The following is a 23,154-nucleotide window of genomic DNA, read 5'->3' as shown; positions in this document are numbered from 1 at the left end:
CACAGTAATAATATTTAATATTTTTTCTTTGTTTTATAAGAATTGTATTTAAACATTTTTGAAAGGTGAGAAAACATGTCACAAAAGGTATTCTCAAAATATTACTCTGTAAATACTCTGAAAACCATAAAGTGAGTCAGGCCGTTATATGGGGGCCATACCAAAACGGGAACCTAGCCAATTTTATACTACAAGGATTGCGACTCTTAAATACCGAATATATGCGCACTATAGGAAAACGAGGAACTAGCTTCAGTGACAGAATAGTGAACATCTACACTATTATGTCACTAAAGCTAGAACCCATTACGAACTACAAATACCATTTTTAGACAAAATTGTGGAAAGGTGTGGAAAAAATCATCAAAATACCGAATATTGCCATGTATATACGAAAACGTGGACCTAGATATTCAATGTTCTGCTATTGAAGTTAGAACCCATCACGAACTACAAATACCAGTTTTTAGACCAATTTTTGGGAAAATAATTAAAATACCGGATAAATATCGGAAGGTACCTTTATATGAGGGCTATACGAAAACGTGGACCGATATATTTCATTTTCAATACCAAGCATCCTTGACACAACAAAAATTCTTGTGCCAAATTTTGAAGCTCTACATCAAATAATTTGGGCTGTATCGTAATTTCAACAGACAGACAGACGGACATCGTAACATTGACTTAGAATTTTATGCTGATTATGAATATATACTTTATGGGATCTACGACGAATATTTAGGGATGTTACAACGGAATGATAAAGTTAATATACTCTCCTTTTCAAGGTGGAGGGTATAAAAATTGACTTTGAGAAAAATTCTTTCACTCACCCAAAATTACACCCTTAGACTCTTGGTTTCATTGGACGAAATCAGTTTTATGTCATTTGAAGTCGACATGTTTCCGAACGTCTGTTTGCCTATTCGCAAGACAATTCTCTAAGGAAATACCGATATGATACAAGCTTTGTACAACCTTATATTTGTTTAAAAAATACTCTTAAAAACCCACAATTTTGTTGAAAAATCCTGGAATGCAAAAAATCCAAAATCTTGTGTCAGGAGATCCTTTTTGTCAGGAAGTACTTAGAATATTCTAAAAATACTCTTTGAAAATTAACAATTTTCGATTAGTAGATCCATGAAAAATTAGTCCAAAAAATCGTCATTTCTTTGTCTATAGGTGCTTGAAAAATATTCTTGAAAAAAACGAAGACTTAAAAATCTTCATGAAGTTCTTGAAAAAAAACTTTAAAAATCCACGAAGTTTGTACAGAAAACCTTAAAAATATATCGTTTGGGAGGCTCTTGAAAATTAAAACTCTGAAAAAAAAACACAATTTTTAGGAAGCTCTTAAAAATGCTCATAAAAATCCAATATATATATCCTTAAAGATTTTTTTTTTGAAAAACTCACACTTTTCACACAGGAGATCCTCAAATATATTATATAAAATATAGTTAAAAATGTCCACAATTTTCGGACCAGAAGTCCCTCACAAAAGTTTCTATCTCTTTCTATGAGGTAAGATAATTTTTGAAAATTTTGTTCATTTTTGGGTAAGGTACACGAGGTAGGGGTATGATAGAGCCCGACTTCAAATTCTATTTAGGCTAATAAGTTTCCCCGAAAAGATAATCTTAACAAAGCGGCGTTTCTTTGCCTAGAAGTTCTTGAAAAATATTCTTGAAAAAATCCACGACATTCTTTAGAGGGTTCTTAAAAAATTTCTCTCAAAAAGAAGCCTTTAAAAAATAATCTTAAAAATTCAATAAACCAATAAAAAATACGGAAAAGATCGGTAAGGAGATCTTTTAAAATTACTTTTAAAAATCATCCAAGATTCGGTCCAGAAGTCCACCACCGAGGTTGAAAATTTTGAAAAAGCGGAACACACACATAAAATGCGAAATAAGCTTCCGATTACATTACAGTATTTCGCATACATCATGGACCTAACAGTGATACGAATATTAGCATTTGCAAAGTTAGAATAAAGTCGGATGACTCTATCTATGAGGTAAGGAACCGTAAGGAACTAATATATGGTATATCCCGATCTGAATCGATTTTCACTAAATTTGACGGAGGCTTTTAATCCCTCGAATTTGATTCGGGTTAATTGAAATAATAATTGAAATATCTGATGCGATTTTCATCAAAATAACGAAATTGAAGGTCGTATGTATCAAAATCAAGGTACAATTGTTCTTCAAAAATGTGCAATTTGTGGCCAATACGTTATCGGGACATATCGAACGAATCATATTATTCCCCAACATTGAGGAGGCAAAATTTGGTTTCAACAAGACGGAGTTACGCGCCATACATCCGAACCTACACTCAATTTTTTAAACAAAAAAGTTATTTGGCTGACCCTATATAAGCTCAAAAATCGTTGCATATTTTTTGAATAAAAACTATAAGACGATCAAAATTGTATCAAAAATCGATTATGAAAAGTCGACTGCAAATTAGCAACCAGCTAACATCGACACCAGGCTTAAGACTTTTAGATAGCAAAGTCGGCTTACGTATGTGGGGGATATCAAAGTTATACTCGACAGAAATCCCATATTTATACCCTACACCTCATAGTGGTAAAGGTATTATGTCTTTGGTACATCCAACCGAATTCAATCTAGAAGGGTGTATATCAAATTTGGAAAAGATTAGTTCAGATATAGCTATAGCTCCCATACATATATTTCATCCGATTTTGTATATGCATTCGACAACAATAATATTTGGTACCAGATACCTTATAAAGCTCGAAAATACCTTTGCCAAATTTTATCGAGAACGGCTAAGATTTTAATATAGCTCCCATATATATACTTAATCAGATTTCAGCTTTATTGTGCAAATAATGGCTAATATCAGCCCAAATGGAGTGAATTCCGTGACGTATGTTTCCATTTTGTGCAACTCGGCTCCGATATATATTTTTTTATATAATCCTATTCCAAGTGATATCATGCACTCTATAGCAAACTACTCTAAAGCCGAATGTTGATAGGTGGTATGATCTACTTGAAATAAATTATTTTGTTACGGAAGCTCTACTAAACATGCATAGTGGTGTAGGGTATCATTCCTTACTGGTCTTGATATTATATTAGCCACATTTACAAGCGATTTTGAAAAAAAATCTTATACACGTTCTAATCTTCATATAAATGTTTGTAGCAATTCGTGCCACTGTGGCTGTTAACTCTTTGAAAATATGATGATTTTCAAAAACATCTGCCACACATTCAATTGTTTTTTTTTTTTTTTTGGTCCAAGTGGTGGTTTTGTGTAGTTTATTTATTTTTTTCATTATTTGTTGTTGGGTTTTTATTTTTGTAAAACATAATTTACAAAGCCTGACATACTTTTCATTATTCTTCTTTTTTTCGTTTTGTTACAACCAACCAGTCAGCCAGCCAGCAAATCAATAGGTTAAGATCATTTGTCTTGTGTAGTACACAGGCTGACACACAAATACACACACACTGACTCACTTGCTCTCTCGTTCACTCAATCATAAACACTTGCATAAAATAAACATAAACTTGAACAACAAACCGAATTGAAGTGGGAGGACTTGTGGGGCAAGAACCGCATTTTACCACACAGCTGTAGTAATGACAAAAAAAAAGTAACAAAAAAAACCACAAAAAAACAACAAATAATAAACGTCTACATATGTGAACACCCATACATAACGCTGAAATAAAAAATATAAATCTAAAATAAACGATGACAGAAAAAAAAGAAACTTGAAGTGAAGAACTTGTTTTGTTTTAGTTTTTTTGTTTTGTTTTGTGGTTGGGTTGGTGGCTGTCTAATCAACTTCGTCTTGCCCCACCATTGCCACCACAACCACCTCTTTGTAACACTGAATCTTGAAATATAAACAAAAATCAGCTGACACATAACAAAATGTAAATAATAATAACAAACCCAAGATACAGTTGTGTTTAGAAATATAGCAATCTAACTGTTAGTTTGAAGGTTAACAACAATCGTAAAGACAAAATTGGTTATGAATTTGGGAAAAACTTAAAAGGTCGATGAATTCATGGCATAGGTAGGAAAATGGTTTATGTTCAAAGGAATTGGGAATAATGCAACACCTCACTAGAGCCTTATGGCGTCAAATAGACTTGAGAAACGTGGGAAACATATAGCTCAACCCAGTGAGCTTTCCTACCCCTTTTATATGCATTCAAAATTTTATATACGAATATTTTGTGGTGTAAAAAAATTAACACAAATTCCTTTACAGATTCCAAATTTCATTGAACATTTCATTGGAGATGCATATCGTTTTTGGCGTATTAAATTCCTGAAATCGGCCGAATATATCATACCTCAACCGATTTTAATATAATTTGGAATTGCGCCTAACATTCTGAATTTCATTGGAATCGGACATACATATCGTGTTTGGTCCATAAAATACATGAAATCAGCTTAAATATACAGGGTGAGATAAAAAAAATCTGCAACAAAGTCAACGCCATATTTTCTAAATTTTTTTTCTTTAATTTTTTTTGAATGGAAGCAAAAAAAATCGGAAGTAATTTAATTTTTTTTGAATGGAAGCAAAAAAAATCGGAAGTAGCATCAAATTTTAGAATTTGTTCGAATTGGTCACCTTCAAACGGCCACTAAAACTGTCACACACTGTCCGAATTTTGCTCTGCGGTATTTTGGCCAATTTCCATCGAAGCGCTTGTTTGAGGTGATCGACACTTTGGTATTTTTTAGAGCCAACCCTGCTTTCCAAAATACTTTAGACACAATAGTCCAACGGATTGGTATCCGGAGATTTTGGTCGCTGTTGTGCCCTAGAAATGAAGCGAGGAACCTCATTTTGTAACCATTGTGCGATGTAACCTCAGTGCGATGGTGCTGAGTCCTATTGGAATGTCCAAGGTCTGCGGCCAAAATGTTTGCGTGCCCAAGACTTTAATACGCCCTCCAGAATATTTTCGCGTTAATATTTGGCAATTATTCAGCTGTCAAGATCGAATAATACGAGCGGAGAGCGACCATCGGCTGTTATGGTGGCCCACATCATCACCATGGCCGGCGCTTAAGTTATGGTGGCCAACCGAAGGTGCACATTTCCAGCTGACCTCTTTGGCAAGTAAACACGATAATTTTGTTTGTAAAATTCAGTTCAAATTCAGTCAATTTATTGTAAAAGTTGTTTTTTACGAACATTTTTTTCATGCCCATCGGAAGGTTTTGATTAACAGAATCAACCATACATAACCACAATAAGAAGAATTGGGTCACAACTGTTGATAAGCATAGACTTAACATAAACCTACTTTCTTAAAATGTCATTGATGCGCTATTTTTATAGTCATCACCGGACTGGCTTGTCCATGAATAAGTATTTTTTTATTCTTGTAATAATTCTCATCTTTTATTCTTTTTTAATAAGAATACAAAAATATTTTAATAATGCGCAATAAATAAAATATATACAGTGTATATATTTATATGTAAAGCAAGTAAGAAATGATCAGTAAGAAATGTAAGTATACCCTCACATTCCTGCTATACGAAAAGTACAAAGTGGTACTAAATTTGGTATTGAGCGAACGGATTGTATCTGAAATTTGGATAGTATCTGAAATTTGGCATTATGGTCACTGTTAGCGTACAGGATTGAGATTAGGAGTTGATTTTTGAAATGTGTACAAAAATGTAGAAAAAGTACTACATAGTTGTATTTGGGGTGAAATAAAGTTGAAAATCTAAAATTTGGCACTAAAATCGCTGAGAAGGTGGATTTTCGAAATACGTACTAAAAAGCACTAAATGGTATTAAATTTGTGAATGGAAAGGAGACAGAGTTGAAGAACTGGAATTTAGAAGCAACAAAGAGTTTTTGGAAATGCAAACAAAAATGCATTGAAATCGGTACCATTAGGAATTATGTAAACGGATAGAGGTTCTACCATTGACCTTGAGCGACGAGGAAGAGTTTCAAGTGTTTTTTACATAGCATTGGTAATTGTAAACAAAATGGTATAAAAATCGGTTTGCAAATTTCGAACTAAAAGGATATACAAATTTTAATAGTCATGAAATTTTCAACATGCTATATAGAATTTCCGCGAAGAACTAGACCTCCGAACTGTTATAATCAAAATTGCTAAAGTGTACGATGATTGGATAAAATTTCACTCACGTATATTTTAGGTATATAGAATTCTTGGTATTGAAAACAGGCCATATAGGTCCACGTTTTGTTGTAGCCCTCTTATACTTACTGTAAATTGAAAGTTTGTGTTCCTAGTATGCGGAGAACTGTCCCTACAGGTCATAGATGGCCAGCCAGAAAAACAATCGGGTTTTTTATACTCACACAAGCACAGTTTATTTTGTTTAAATGTCTTTGGTTGGTCGAACATTTGTTGTAGACCCCAAATAAGTGTACCTCCACATATTCGCTATTCTCATGATTTGTATTACAGTTTTCTTTGATATTTTGTATTTGGTGTTCGTAATGGTTACTACTTTCTATGACAGAAAATTGCTTCATATAATGGTTCCTATACCCGGTATACTCGGTATTTTTACTGATTTTATTTCAAAATTGGTATTTGGAGTTTGCCTACCGTTTCTTTGGCCTATAATTGAATACACAGGTCCGCGTTTTAGTGAAACATCCATAGAACCTCACCATCCGATATTCGGTACTTACAAATTGTTCTGAGATTTTTTATACCCTCAGCCACAGAGGTTATAATCATTTCATGATTTAGACCCTAGGTCTCTTTGGACCAAATCCGTTTCAAGACATTTGGAGTCGATCTAGAGGTGTCGTCTGTTTGTCTTGCTCGTGCGTACGATAATTCTTAAAGGGAATATACGATTTGACCCAAACTTGGGGCATCGAGTTCGGAGATGGGTAATTCCCCACAAAAAGTCGAAATTTTCAAAAAAAAAAAAAAAAATATTTTACTGCACCGATAGAGAAGCGATAATGAAATTTTGCTCCAACTTTGCAAATCCTAATATTTGCATAAGTGCTGGATCAGGTGCGAAAATTGATAATATCGATCCACTCCATCAAGGAGCTCCTCCACAAAGTTTCAAAATTTTGAATAATTAGAACTTCAAATTATCTGGTGCGAAGATGGAAAAAATTTTGAATACCCCTGAAGCTCATAAAACACGAAATTAACATCCGATTCCATTCAGACTTTGCAAATCTCAATATTTCTATCAACAAAAGATTTGTTATAAAGATGGTAGAGATCGGACCATTTCTTTTGGTACCTCCCCCACAAAAGGGCCAAAGTTTTGAATAACCAAAACCATGATAAAATCCGAAATAAGCATCCGGTTTTCCTCATAATTCACACATCCCATTATTTCTGATAACACAAGGTCTGTTGTGACTATGGGATATATCGGTCCACTTCCTCCGTTACCTACCCTTCACCTAAGCTCATAAAACGCGAAATTAACATCCGATTCCATTCAGACTTGTTACATCTTAATATTTCTATCCACACAAGATCTGTTATAAAGATGGTAGATATTGGGACATTTTTTCTGGTACCTCCCCTACAAAGGGTTCAAAATTTTGAAAAACTAAAAGCTCAAAGAAAGCGAAAGAAGCATCCAACTCTCTTCACATTTCACACATACAAACATTTTTGTTAACACAAGATCTGTTGTGAAGATGGTATATCTGCCATCCGCTTCTGGTTCCTCACCCACAAAGGGTCACAATTTCCGATTCTTATATCTGTCATAACTTACGATAAAAGTCAGCGATTTTTTACTACTTGCTATATCTAAATATTTCGATGAGAAACCTGAGATGAATATGCAATTTATGATTTCGCATAAAATTGACAATATTCGCCCATTCCCTCGGAACCTACTTCATAGAGGGTCAATCGTTTGAATAATCATAACAGAAGTCGAAATATATTAAATTAATTGAAAATTGCCTGAGGGTATACATCTGTCGGAAAACCCGACTGATACTTTTAAACTTGTTATAAGGCGATTTATAATCTTTAAAAACACGATCGATATGTTAAAAATATGATAGGCTTTTTTTTCTTTTGCCATTATCTGATGTAAATTACATTTTAGAGACAGATCGACACAACTCTCAACAAATGGCCTCAAGTCAACAAAAATAATGTTATTTATAATGGACTAAAGAGGTTTTGTAAAGTGAAGAACTGTAGATGGTATTTTCACTGCCTAAATCCACAAAACGCATTCTGTCTACTGAAAATGAGAAAGAGGGATTTCCCACCTCCGAATGTTGTCTTATGTATGGTCAATTCTCTAATCGTCGTATGGTGTTGTGTGGGTAGGATTAGTTCGCTAATCTTCTAGTTATTCATACTGGCTATAGTTAGGACGTACGTTGTCCATCAGTGTATATTCAAATAAATAATATAATCAGAATATTTAAATAAAAATACTTACAACGAGTTTATTTTACAGTTAAATTTATCCATAATTGCAACGTACCTGTAAAGGGGTAAAAAAGAAAAAAATATTAAAATATGTAAGAAATTGTATCCAAATTCTTATATCTAAAATTATATTTTATGTATTACAAATATCAAATAAGTTTGTACTACAAATAATTAGAGTACAAAGTTCCTTCGTTGATTTATAACATGGCATGTCGAAATCAGTCGATGTATTTTAAAATTGCATTAAAAGCCAACATTAACCATTTACTCCTCGCTGTCAACTCTGTAAATTGACGTCATTATTTATTGTAAGCGAAAAAAAAACCCAACCGAATTGCATGAATCATTATTTTACTGGGGTCAGTGTAATACGGGAGAAGACACAGGTGAAAGTACAAACTTAAAAAAATACGAAAATTTCAGTAAATTAATAATGGATTAATTAAGAATTAAGAATTTTATTATTATTTAATTAAATAATTAAGAATTAATTAAGAACATTTCCATTCTTTTACATCGAAATTGGTAGTACTTAGAATAAAAATTTCTAAAAAAAAAGGTAAACTCTCTTTCGATGGACGAGGTCAACTTTGGATATGGAATACCTTGAGGGAATACCTTTTTTTAGATTTATAATTTCAAGGACCTATTTTCTTTTATATCTGGCTACGCGGCCAACCTACTATACATCCCCAGAAGGAAACGTTTATTATTAATAAAAATTGCAAAATCAGCAAAATCTTATCTAATGTAATTGAAAAATGAAATCATCCGGGATTCCTTCTAAGCAAAATAAAATTGAAAAAACAAAAACAAACAATAGTTGAAATCAGCAACAATAGAAGATGTTCGAATCAGCAAAACAAAAAGCCTTAATAAAGAAGAATCTGCAACATTGGCAAAAACAAAACAATAACAGAGGAATGAATATGGATGGCGTTAAATAAAATAAACAAGACAATCTAATCATTTATTGAAAAAATAAATATTTACCAAATTGGTGAAATGAAGTGATTTCGAAATATAAATATTTTGAAAATGGTATAGAAAAATTAAAAACTGTAAATTTTGCCTAATTCTCCTGATATCAAAAAAAAAAAAAAAATAGTTAAAAACTATTATTCGGTTTTGTATGCCCTCATCCAATGTCCGTTTATTTAAATTTTGACTTATGAGCCAAATATTGACCTTTTGTATCGTTTTTCCCCAAGTCTAATAAAAATATATCAACGTGCCAGATTTAAACCATATCGTTCCTATATCTTTCAAGGTATATGAGATCTGTGATAATTTTTGGAAAATGTTGAAAAGTGCGAGGTACCAGATTCAGTGGACCACTTTATTTAATTCTGATATAAAATAACGAACATTTATTTCCAATTTCATGCGAATAATTGTAAATCAAATTTTTAACCCCTTGTGGGTGAGATACCAGAAGCGGTGGTCCGATATTACTCGATTTATGTTTGATAACACTGTGCGACAATATTCAAAATTTTCAATTTATGAAAGTTGAACTAAGAAAACTACTAACCAAAATAAATGGGGAAAGTTCTCTACTCTTCAACATTTTTTGTAATTTTCCTTGAAATTTAACAGGTTAAAAACCATCAGTAGGATTTGCCGACCACCTCAGATATCTGGGTAAGAGAAATATTTAGATATAGCAAAGTTAAACAAGAATCGTTTTATATAATACATATAAGCGACATATGTATTGAATATTGTCACCCTTTGTGGGAAAGGCACTAGAAGGGGTGGACCGATACATGCCATCCTAAACCAGATCTTGTGTAAGTAAAAAAAGTGGGATGTATGAATTTTAAAGATAATCGGTGCTTATTTCGACCTCTATGACAGTTATTATTATTCAAAATTTTGAATCGTTGTGGGGGAGGTACTAGATTTAGTGGTTCGACATATTCCATCTCCACATCAGATCTTGCGTTCATAGAAATATTGCGATGTGCCGAGTTTAAAAGAAATGGGACGCTTATTTCTCCTTTTATCAGCTTCATGATTATTCAAAATTTTGACCCGTTGTGGGGGAGGTACCAGAAGTAGTGGTCCATTATATTGCTTCTTTATAACTGATATTGTGTCAGTGGAAATATTAAGATGTGCGAAATTTGAAGACCATCGGACTCATATTTTAAATTTTATAACAGTTGTAATTGTTCCAAATTTTGACCCTTTGTGGGGGAAGTACCAGAAGGAGTGGCCGATACATCACACCTTCACCCAGATCTTGTGTTACTAAAAATATTGAGATTTGTGAAATTTGAAGAGAATTGTGTGGTTATTTCGTGTTCCATAAGAGATCTAAGTATTCAAAAATTTGACCCATTTTGTGGGAGGCAGCAGAAGGAGTGGTCGATCAATCCCATCTACCCATACCACACCTAATGTTGTTAAAAATATTGAGATATGCGAAATTTTAAGACAATTCGACTCTTATTTCACATTTTATAAGCGTTGAGGTTATTCAAAATTTTGACCCTTTGTGAGGGAGGTACTAGAAGAAGTCGGTCTATATTGTCCATTTTTGCACCTGACGTAGCACTGATGCAAATATTAGGATTTATAAAGTTAAAGCAAAATCGAATGACCCTTTCTCTTTCTTTGAAGTCAAATATTTTCTTTGAAAATTTCGACCTTTTGTCGGGGAGGTACCAGAAGAAGTGGTCCGATATTGCCCATCTCCGACCTCGATCTAAGTTTTGTAATAATATTAGGAGGTATCATGTTTGACCAAATCGGATACTCCCTTCGAGAGCTATCGTGCGCACTAGTCAGTCAGACAGACAGACCGACACCTTTAGATCGTTTCCAAATATCCTGAAACGGATTTGGTCCAAAGAGACCTAGGGTCTAAACCGTTATTTCGATGAGGCACGTCTTGTTATATACCATCTGTAGCCATATGGCTGAAGGTATAAAAAAATCCAAGCTCTGGATCTTCCCGAAAGCCCCATACAAATGAAAAAACTTCAGTACCTTTTTTGAATCTTTTCAAAAGCTATCAGTAGAAATCCTCCTAAACACTTATACCAAACTATCCCGTCTCTTGTTATCAATATTTACTACTTCATAGTACTTTCAAAACTTAAGTAGTACACCTCCTATCGCATGTATGTACATATACTCTATATAAACTATAGTTTTGAAAAAAAATATACAAAACAACACTACAATAAGAAAAACAAAATAAACAAAAGCCAGAACAATAACGATCAACAACAGATAGACATACATACATACATATACCCACGAGTACTAAACAGGCAGACTGTGGCAGCAGTAGCAGCCAGAACAACTATCAGAGGCTATTCTCTGAGCAATAAAACTGCAGCAAGTTCGAGGTTACAAATACAACACACAACTACAACAACAATTGCGATCATTCACTCTACGCGATTTGCGCTACCACTCCGGGGGCAGCAATATTATTTCAATTGTATGGCGATGTACATATGTATGTATGTACTATTCTTTAATTTTAACTGGGTTCTTTGTTGTTGCTCCCGAAACTGGAGAAGCTAGAATTATTTGCTAGCTGCTTTTGTTGTTGTTTTAAGATCAAACTAAGTGCTATTATTATTTTTTTTCAATTTCATGTAGTTGTTGTTTCAAATCGAGATATATTTTTTTTTGAAAGTTTAAAACTAGTTTTCTTCTTAGTCGTTTACTATTCTATTTTTGGTAATTGTTGTTTTTCGCCAACAAAATTACACTCGCCATCAATCGAACAAACTTGACGAGCTAATAGACAAGCATAGATTATCGTTGGAACACACAAAAAAGGTAGGATTAATTTCAAAATCACAACAGCTACTATCGGAGTTCTATTTGCAATAGATAAACATACAAGGTATCCAATCCATCCAGGTGTCGAAGGTATCCAGTAAGGTACTAAATTAAGTACTAAAGTACGAAAAATTCTTATACCATTATGTTTTAAACAGACAGAGCTACAATCTTGAAATTTTATATGAATATCAAAGTAGGGATGAATTGGGAATGTATAGCAATGGTACCAAATAGTACTAAATTTGAACAAAATGGTACTATATTTGGTATATAGTATGTGAATAGAACTGGAATTATGAATTCGGGTATTAGGATCACCGTAAGTCTGTAACGTTTTGATAAAAAGGCAGATTTAACAAAGTGTATGAAAAGCACTAAATTTTGTCCAAAATGTAGGAATAGGCCCACAATTGTGAATATTGTTATATCGATTAGTGTGAGTGTATAGCATTTAGATAAGGTGATGAATATGGAAATTATATATAGTTTAAGAAAATAAATAATTTTAGATTCGTTAAAAGAGGTCGTGTTCGGCCTTATTAGTACTCAAAGTGCATATTTTTTTAGTTTGACAATATTCTTTAATCAAAACTTCATAAATCGTACTAAATATTCAGATTTTCAAGGTTTTACATATTATTCAAGTTTTTCCTTTTTTGGAAAGAATGTTTACCTTTTTCACCACAAAGTCTTCAAAATCTTTCATATTCAATATTTCTGTCCAAAAATATTTCACATTTCCATATGTAAACCACCCAATACAAAATGTAGTAACATTTAGTACTCATACCCAAAACAATCTACATTTAACAATCCTAGACACCAAAAGTGATCCAAAATTAGTACAATTTCTTACTTTTTCGAACATTTATGGTGCACATTTTCAAAACCATCTCCTAATCATAGACTTCAACACTTATATCAAATTTGAGGATTTAAGCTCTATTCCTTCACCCAATACCAAATTCAGAACTTTTTAGTACTAGAAACCTCAATATCAAATCTCGGGATTTCAGCTTTGTACATTCCCCAATATCAAATTGAGTAACATTTAGTACTTTTTGAAAAGTTATGGTACACATTTTTAAAATCACCTCCATATCTTAACCAGACACCAACAGTGGCAGTGACCCAATTGCATATTTAGTACTTTTTAGTACTTTTTCACATTTCCAACACTACCTCGATATTTCAATTGCAGATGCCAACAGAGACATCAATATCAAATTTGAGGATCCCAGCCGTTTCCCATCACCCAAAACCAAATGTAGTACCAAATGTCGTACAAATATAGGACGCATTTCCAAATCAGCGCCAAATCTCAAACACAGGTATCATCAACATTCTAAATATCAAATTTCCTAATTTTATCTCTATACCTTTACCCAATTCGAAATATAGTACAATTATAGTACACATTTCCGAAACTACCTCCATATGTTCAGGTTACACAAGAAGAGCGACCCTGATACCAAATTTCACATTTCAAGCACCTTCTTGTAACTCAATACCAAATTGTATTAAATATAGTACTATTTAGAACTTTTCGTGCTCTTGTAGTACACATTGCCAAAACCATATTTTTATCATAAACTAAGCACAAACTGGGGCCCCAATACGAAAATTTTAAAATCCCAGCTCAATCCGTTCACCTAAACCAAACTGTTCCAAATTTAGTACCATTTAGTACAGTTTTCAAAAACCCTTTGGTACATTCCGTTTCTCCAATACAAAGTATTGCATTTTTAATACATTTTTCTTCATTTGGTATCCTTTTAGTACGAATTTGCCTCGTTACGGGCCTACGCACTAAGGTTGGGCCTCGTGCAAAGTTTCAAGATTCTAGCTTCAGCCGTTTCGTCTGGGAGTTGATTTTCAATCAGTAAGTCAGTTATTACACTACACTTCTATAAATAGTTAGAATGCAGCCAAATTCTGTTCAACAACGTCTGACCTACAATGGACATCTTAGGTAGCTTAAATCCTCCGTCCTTATCAAATTTTAGGATTTCAGCACTAATTCTCCACCCACTACAAAATTTAGTACCATTTAGAACTTTTTTCACAATTGTAGTACACATTTTCGAAACCACCTCCATATTTCAATCCCAGATACCAACAGAGACGTTAATATCAAATTTCGGGATTCCAGCCCTATCCCTTCAACCTATACTAAATTTAGTACCATTTAGTACAAATATAGGATGTATTTCCTCCGCCCTTATGGGGTATTCTTCAGGTCTTCTATTGACAAGTAACATATCTTCATTACAAAGAATCATCTTTACAGATCTTTTGTTTATAGAGGACATTCTGCAGGTCTTAGATAGATAGATAGATAGATAGATAGATAGATAGATAGATAGATAGATAGATAGATAGATAGATAGATAGATAGATATATAGATAGATAGATAGATAGAAGTTATTCTTCAAGTTATCTGTATTTAAAGACCAACTGTAGAAAGAAATTTTCCACATCTTCGGCGGAAATATGTGATTCTGCAGGTCTTTTGAAGGTGGAATATCTGCTGATGGTCTACTGAAGAAAGGAAAAAAATGGAAGACTTTGTGTCAGTTAGCTGCAAGATTTTCCGGGATTGGAATGCAGGTTTTCAAATCGGATCTTTTCATCGGGTCTCTTATTGGTTAAGATCTTCCTCATACCTTTTTAAAGATATAAGAACATTATAAAGACCTATATCCCGAGTTTTCCTCTAGAATCATTTACAAAATACGCTCTTACATCCGGCAATAATTAACGTAGTTAAGATCCAAAGTCCAGCGGATATATCAAATGGTGGGACGTGTCCCATTGCCTGTTTTCTTTGAGTGTACTTCCCGTAGCCACGATTAATATGCAATCAGCAAACAGTCCATTTAATTCATTAAGTTTTTTCCTCTGTTTCTTTGCCTTAATCAATTTTTAGTTTAATTAACAATTCCAAATGCACACACTCACAACAAGCGATACATAGTCATCATACATTGAATGTTACTTTTTGCCTTAAAACAAAAAATGCAACAAATCAAATAAATCTCCAAAGAACAAGCGCTCCTTGTACCGCCCTCGCATTAGCGTAATGCCATGTATGGCTACACGCATTTATCCAGTGTTCGGATTTGGTACGAATTTTGCATATCATTGAGTGGTGGCTTGATGACAAAGTGAGCAACAAAACAACAAAAACACCAAAAACAGTAAGAAAGCCAAAAAAGACACACACACAAAAAACAAACAAACAAAACATAAACAATAAATAAATAAAAAACACCTTGAATTTTTTAATTACCTAAAAACATATTAAATAATAATTACTCTGGCAACAAGCACATACACACACCCACACACGCACATGCAATTACATACATACGTGCAATTGTGAGTAGCATTGTTGAGACGCGTTACGAAATCAAAACAACATTCAGCTGTTAATTATTTGATGTCAATAAATTTTAGCTGTAGACGACTTTGTTGCTGTTTGCTTTATTTACGAGGCTACTGAGTGGCTTAGAATCTCAAGAGGTTCTCTTGAGAGTTTTTATTTAATTAAATTCTGGACGGATTATTGCATTTGGGATATGTGAGATTTGTACTAAGAGAAAAAAATCACAGAGCAATCACAGAGTTTGAGCGTCCGATAGTGAACAGACAGTTGATTCATATTCTTGCATAAGAGATCTATAGTGACCTTCTACAACATTCACAAGCTTTCGTTCGCGATCAATAGAAATGCATGTATATATTAAATACATGTAAAGCGCCGTCTATTCCCAGACCTCTGTAAAAAAACTATTTCAACGGATTCATAAGTAAACCCTAGAAACCTTAGTGACCTTAGTATCCATTTTCAGAATTTCAGCTCTATCCCTTCATCCAATACCAAATTTAGTAACATTTAGTACGCATATCTAAAACAAGTTCATCATCCTAGACACCAACAGAGAACCAAAATTAGTACCATTTGGTACTTTTCGAATAATAATATTACTCATTTGTAGTATCACCACCAGATACCAACAGAGGTCTCAGTATCAAATTTCGGGATTCCACCACATACACCAACAGTGACATCCATATAAAATGTCAGTATTTCAGCACTATTCCTTCACCCACTACAAAATTAGGACTTTTAGTGCTTTTCTCGCAATTGTGGTACACATTTCCAAAGCCCCAGGCCTACAGTGACCTCAGTATCAAAAATGAGGATTCCAGCTCAATTTCTTCACCCAATATAAAATTTATTACCATTTAGTACTTCTCGAACAAATAGTACTTCCACATCCAGCGCCAAATCTCAACCTCAGATACCATCAGTAATCTCAAGATCAAATGTTAGAATTGGATCTCTATCCCTTCACCTAATATAGTACACATTTCCGAAACCAAATGTCCCGAGTACACACAGCGACTCTAATATCAATTTTCAGATTTCAACCACTATGGGTTCACCCAATACCAAATGGTACCTAATATAGTACTATTTTGTACCTTTCGTGCACTTGTAGTACACATTTCCAAGACCAACTTTAATTCTCAATCATATACACCAACTAATGACCCTAATGCGAAATTTCAGATTTCAACAATAGTACCATTTAGTACATTTTCGTACACTTGCTGAAAGAATTTCCAACCCCAAATCATTATCTTAACCCTTAACCCAATAACAAAATTTCGAATTACCAGCTTCCGTCGTTCACATTTATCGACCAAACCGCACGAAAAGTGGTTCTAATGCCAAATTTTAGGCTTCCAACTAAATTCCTTACCCAAATACCTAATTTAGTATCATTTAATAATTTTAGTGCGTATATCCAAAATCACCGGCAAATCTCAACCATACACACTAACAGTGATCTAAATGCCAAATTTCAGATTTCAAGCAGTATCCGTAGTAACATTTAGTACCTTCCATATGCTTCTGAACGCATTTCCAAGCACAATTCTTTGTCTTAAATTATGAGAGATATAAGTATTGCAAATTTTGAACCTCGTGGAAGAGGTAACAGAAGGGGTAGGCCGATTTCTATCATCTTCACGCCAGATCTTGTATTTATAAAAATATTGTATTTATAAAAATATTGAAATTTGAAGAGAATCGGATGCTAATTTCGCATTTAATGAGAAATATAATTATTCAAAATTTTGACCCGTTGTAATTTGTGAAACGAAATTTGTGTGAACGACATCGCATGATGGTCTCTTGTTCTATAAGACAAACCTTTGTGGGGGAGGTACCAGGAGTGGACCGATAATGCCCATCTTCGATCTCGATCTACGTTAGACAACAACATTACGATGTACCAAGTTTGGCCATATCGTATACTCCCTTCGAGAGTTATTGTGCGCACGAGCCAGACAGACAATCGGACGGAAACGGATTTGGTTCAAAGAGACCTAGGGTCTAAAACTGTTATTCTGATGAGGCACGTTTTGGCCATGAACGTTTGAAATAAGGACAATATCGACCCACTCCTTCTGATACCACCCCAGGATCAAAAAACTTTGAATCTGCTTAATTCTTATGAAGTGTCAAATGAATCGCGGACATTTTTGTCGGCACCCTATATAGGAATCCATTCCTTTTGCTATTTACCCACACATTTTCAAATTCCATAAAATATATAAATTTTCAATAAATTTAATAATATCCGATTTGAATGAAACTTTCCAGATCATTATATTTATATCAATGATAAGTCAAGTGCGAAAATTGGCAATATCGGCCCACAAAAGGTCATAATTCTAAATAATCTAAACAAAATGGAAAGTATCACTGATTCCATTAAAATAATGCATATTTAAATATATTTCTTTCAGCACTATATTTATAGCGAAAATGGAGTGTATCGGTATACTGCCTTTGGTACCTTCCCTCAAAAATTCATAATGTTTATTAAAAATATAATGTTTTTAAAAAAGTGGAATTAATGTCGGATTTTCTTCAAACTTAGCTCATGTCAATATATCTGCTAATATAATATCTGCGGTAAAAATGTGATATATGGCCATCTTCTCTTGTTACCTCCTATCCACAAGTTCAAAGATATCTAAAAAAGGAAACGTAGGTCAAATCATATGCTGAGGGCATATATGTCGGCAAACCGACTTATACTTTCTGACTGTATTTTACTGAAACTTTCGAGGAAATTATTAATTATTGCTGGATTCGAAATACTAACACCCGAAATAAAATGTCTCCTCTTATTTTATTTTATTTTATTTTATTGGATTTCTTCCATTTCAGTTGCCTCTGTTTACTTCTTTCCAAAAACGCCGCTACAATGTTTATGAATTATTTGTATTCTTTATTAGGTCCTTTTTAAAATCTCTTTCGCTCGATTATTTTCTGCTCAATGAATCTTCGATTCCCTTGTTATGAATTGAAGGAACATCAAAATAAAAAGTAAATCAAAAAAGGAAGAAAATATTGAATCCTGCGCAGAAACGTAATAACATGGCTCTCAGCAAAACACAGGACACAAGAGCTCGAACTCTCAATAAAATTGGAAAGAATTCTCTCCTTTATGGCTCTCTTTTTTTTCAGAAAATTTGCACAAATGTCAGTCGCAAAAAAGGCAGCAAAACAACAAAATGTAGAATTCAATTAATATCAAATAACTAAAAATTGTTAAGTACATATTTTGAAAAATGCATTCTTGTTGTTTCTATACTTTTAATAATTATTATTTATTTATTTTCTGTTCGCTATGGTTTCTGAAATATCTCTGATTGCCTGTCCGTCGGTCCGTCCATTTCTTCCTTTGTTTCTTTTCCAATTTTTAAAAATAACCACCGTTTTTGCTCTTGCCATTCTTTTGGCCGTTGTTATTGTTGTTCCTATTGTTGTAGGTCTTTCTTTTATATATTTTATATGATTGCAAATTTGTGTTGTTTTTGGCCGTTCTTTCTTTTTTTTTGCTTCTTATTCAGTTGCTGGCTATTTATTTGCTGCTCATTCGCTCTTTGTGGCTACTTGTTGTTCTTGTGGTTGCTTGAATGACTGACTGACTGCCTGGCGTTTCCATTCAATTCAATTTCTTTGTTCTATAAGTAGCTGTTATACCTGTATATACATATGTATATGTATATATATTGGACCCACCAACTTCCCTTCCCTCTTCCCTAAGGCCCCCTCTCTCCCACTCTCTCTCTCTATGATGTGCATCATATTTATTTTGATTCAATGGCAGACAACAACGACAACAATGAATAATTCCCAATGCATTTTGTGATTAGATTTGAATGCAAATAAAGGGCAAATTTGTTGGGAGGGGGCGAGGGTGGGTTGGCAAAGTAAGGTGGAGGGAGTATGCCAAGAATTCGTTTGACAACGATTAATAGATAACAATGAAAATTGAATTTTTCAAATTCAAATTACCCACCTTTGTCTTAATGTCCTATTTTACTTTTTGTTTATTTTTCGAATTGAAAACAAATCGAAAGAAATCTGCAATTACCGTTGCTTTTTTTTTTTCAAATGTGAATAAAATTGTGAAGGAAATTGCATCATCCACAGGGGAGAATTAATCAAATTTCTAATAATAGGAAGGGGGAAATACAAGTTTAGTTAATGTCGGAAACTGGATAAAAACAAAATTGGTGATTCAAGGTAGAAACTTATTCTCCCAACCGGAATTGCGGTTATTAACATCATTACACAGCAAAAAACCTATTACCAAAATATGGACCTTGGAATCAGTAACTACTTTCAAACCAGCTTAGCACTAAAATATATATTGACTTCTGTCATTATTTTTTAAATTTTTTACCCTCTGTGGAGTAGGTTCTGAAGGAATGGACCAACATTGTCCATTTTGTATCGGACCTAAATAAATATGATTCGAAAATTGCGACGTGTCAGGTTTGGACTATATCGACTACTTCCTATACATTACATGAAATATTTGACAGTTTTTATAAAATATTGAAACGTGCGTGAGGTACCAGATTTAGTGGACCGAAGTATTACATTTTCATATTTCATCTAATACAGATAAAAATATTGGTTTGGGCAAAATGACAAAAAAAAATGGAACTTATATCCCATTTTATGAGAAATCATAAATCCCATATTCTTCTCAGGTCTCTGGTTGAGAGAAATATTTAGATGTACCCTTTGTGGCTGAGGTACAAGAAGGGGTGGGCAGATATATATCATAGTAAAAATATTGTGATGTGTGAAACATAAAGAGAACCGGATGTTTTTTTTCGGATTTTATGATCGTTTTGGTTATTCAAAATTTTAACCCCTTGTGGGGGACGGTTTGCTTATTCAAAACTTTGACCCTTTGTGGGGGAGGTACCAAAAGAGGTGTACCGATATATCCCACCATCACAGCAGATCTTGTGTTAGTAGAAACAATGGGATGTGTGAAATATTAAGAGAACCGGATGCTTATTTTGGATTTTATAATGGTTTTCGTTATTCAAAACTTTGACCCTTTGTGGGGGAGGTACCAGAAAAAATGATCCGATCTCTACAATTTTTATGACAGATCTTGTGTTGATTGAAATATTGAGATGTACCAAGTCTGAATGGAATTGGAAGTTAATTTCACGTTTTATGAGATTCATAGGTATTCAAAAAGTTGACCCTTTGTGGGGGAGGTACCATAAGGAGTGGACCGATATATCTCATCTTCACAGCAGATCTTGTATTAGTACAAATAACCGGATGTTTAAAATATGAAGAGAACCGGATGCTTATTTCGGATTTTATAATCGTTTTGGTTATTCAAAACTTTGACCCTTTGTGCGGGAGGTACAAAAAAATGGTATGATCTCTACCATATTTATAACAGATCTTGTGTTGATGGAAATATCGACGTGTACCAAACCCGAATGGAATTGGATGTTAATTTCGCATTTTTTGAACTTCATGGATATTCACAATTTTGACCCTTTGTGGGAGAGGTATCAGAAGAAGTGGACCGATATATCCCATCTTCACAGCAGATCTTGGGTTAATAAAAATATTTTGGAGTGTGTAATTTGAATACCTTCGGACTCTTACATCCCTTTTTATAAGAGTTGATGGAGTGGACCGATATTGTAAATTTTCGCACCTGACCTAGAAGTGATGCAATAAAATGCAATAAAAATGGTGCAATAAAATACTTTTTTTTTGAAAATGTCGACCTTTTGTGGTGGAGGTAGCAGAAGGAGTGGACCGATATTGTCCATCTCGGAACTCGATCTAAGTTTTATAACAATATTACGATGTACCAAGTTTGGACCAAATCGGAGATGGACCAGATAGATGGACGGACGGACATTGCTAAATCGACTCCAAATGTCCTGAAACGGATTTGATGCAAAAGAGACCTAAGATCTCAAAACGCGATTTCGATGAGGCACGTTTTTGCCGAATCAAATGATATATGTATGTCCTCCATAGGCATATGGCTGAGGGTAAGAAAAACGTCAAACATTTTAAAGGTTTTTATTTATTTTTTCTAAAAAGTTGTTATTTTTCAAGGATTTTCGAAGCTATAATCATGGAATTTTTAGAAAAAAAAATCATTTCTTTCTAAAAGATTTTTTTTAAGAATTTTCGAAGCTACAATCATGACATTTTGAGAAAAAAAAATCAGAAATTTTGGAGATTTTTTTATTTTTTTGCTAAAACTTTTTTAAATATTGTTTTCTAAAGAATTTTCTAACACAAAATCCTAAAATTTTTTAAAAGTACATTCCTAATAAAAAGAAACTCTGCTTCTCTCTAAAACCTGTCTTTCTTCATAGAAGGCATATCTATTTATGTAAAATGACCCATTTGGCATAATTTTGCAATAAAATAACCAATTTATTTGCCCATTCACTTTTAATTTTAGCTATAACGGAATAAAATGCATTGACATCATTTTATTATTATCTGAAAGGGTAAAAGACCAGATAGGTAGGTAGGTGAGTTTCAAGGAATATCGGTTATTGACTCAAAATTCCCATTTTGTGATGATAAACAATTAATTTGAAACATATTTTATCGCTTCAAATAATTAAGTGTTGCGAATTATCATTAAGAACTTGCATTTTTTGCAGCGCACAAAGAAATAACAATTTTGTCAACAGGAAATTCCATGAAGCAGAACAAAGTCTCAGAGAAAAAATCAAATTTTATAACAGAGCTAAAAAGAAGACTTAAAAAAAATATTTTCAGCAACAGTGGCATTTTAACGTATTTTTTAATGAAAATGTGTCAAAAATATTACGAATATTTTTGAGATCATTTGGTGTAATTTTTATGATTATTTTTATAGAACAATATAAGACATTTTTCAAGTATATTTTCATTCTCTAAATGTTGGATTTAAAGCCAAATTTCAAAGGATTTTTAGATAGGAAATGTGCAATTTTTAAGAAAGAATTTTAAGAGGCGAGCTTTGAAAGACTTTCAAAAAAAAATGATTTTTTAAAACTATCAGAGATTTGAGGTGTAGAGATTTGAATGATTATTTCATCCGAATTTAGAAGGAAGGATCTATCCATACTTAAATTTTGAAATATATTTGTTAAATGAATTTCAAACTATAAAACATAAAAAATTTAAAATGTTCCGAGATTTGTTTCATGATGGAATTTAAGCGTGAAAGTTTGATTTCCTTATTTATTTTGCCGGAAAACCACACTTGGCTATCTTTAGAGCAATCCAGAATTTAAATGTGAATAAATCTATAGTGTCTCGTACCATCGCTCGTTACCGTGATACTGGTAGCGTAGCCCGACGTCAAGGAAGTGGACGGAAGAAAACAGCAACATCAGCAAAAATGGCTCGAAAAGTAAAGAAGCGTCGCAGTGGCCGAAAATGGCTTATGGCAATATTCCATTCGGCAAATATTGAAAAATGAGCTCGGTGTAAAGCCATTAAAATTA

The 23,154-nt window shown here is 33.4% G+C and overlaps 1 protein-coding gene across 3 annotated transcripts in view; it reads right to left on the bottom strand.

Moving 5' to 3' along the window:
- LOC101887274 (titin) overlaps positions 1 to 23,154 on the bottom strand; it is an 84,497-nt gene that overhangs the window by 51,437 nt on the left and 9,906 nt on the right. The gene's annotated exons all lie outside the window — the stretch shown is intronic.

This window comes from Musca domestica, unplaced genomic scaffold, assembly GCF_030504385.1.
Source record: "Musca domestica strain aabys unplaced genomic scaffold, Musca_domestica.polishedcontigs.V.1.1 2, whole genome shotgun sequence".
NCBI lineage: Eukaryota > Metazoa > Arthropoda > Insecta > Diptera > Muscidae > Musca > Musca domestica.
The sequence above is the reverse complement of the archived record's forward strand: the minus strand, read 5'-3'. Positions and strand labels throughout refer to the sequence as shown.